Below are 817 nucleotides of genomic sequence, written 5' to 3'. Positions count from 1 at the left end.
AAATCGTTCTGTTTTGGGAGTAAATGTGAGACATTAAAGTGTTTTCATAACTAAAAGAAGGTGAGTTTGGAGAAACAGTGAGTGGAAGTTGCACTGATGGGATTGGTTGAATGTTTTGATGAACACTGAAGGAATCCTAATGAAGGCAACGCTGCTTCACCACCTCATCAAACTTCATCTTTTCTTATTGTTTGGATGTGAGAGACCCCCTAGTGGCAGAAATTACAGATTGTATGTTTAATATTCAATAAATAATGTACTGTATCATTCGAGGACCTCAGACTTTACACTGAGTGTCAGCTAAAGGGTAAAAGTGGTTCTGATTGGACGTCTGGTGAAATGGAGCGCAGCAGTGGGAGGAGCTCCTAATAAGGCGTGAATGACACCGAGCTGATTTATTTAAACGGAAACTCAAAGGAGTTCGAGCGGCCGGCTCCGCCCCCATTAGAGCGGGTCATCGCCTCCCAAAATGAGCGCTGATGTCAGGACGGAGGAGAGGCTGCTGCAGCCATCTGGGGCGAGAGACAGAGACAGAGAGAGAGAGAGCTCAGTGCAGTCAGTCTGCTGGCAGGAGTCCAGGAAGTGATGTCATTAAACCAGCAGTGCACTCAATGACACAGAGACACTGCAGCAGCCTTCAGGTGCTCGCAGACATTCACTGCAGAGAGGAAATACATCAATTATAGTATTATTAATCTGAGATATGGCTGCTGAACCAACCTAAGCTACTGATCACAGTTCATTAATAGTTTTCAATAATTATAATAATAATAATATAACCCTTTTACAGTCAAAAGATAAGTTAAGAAGAAGAAAT

This window comes from Morone saxatilis, unplaced genomic scaffold (assembly GCF_004916995.1).
Source record: "Morone saxatilis isolate NCDOM2014 unplaced genomic scaffold, NCSU_SB_2.0 Contig7, whole genome shotgun sequence".
In the NCBI taxonomy this organism is placed as follows: Eukaryota; Metazoa; Chordata; class Actinopteri; family Moronidae; genus Morone; species Morone saxatilis.
This window is presented reverse-complemented; position numbering follows the sequence as displayed.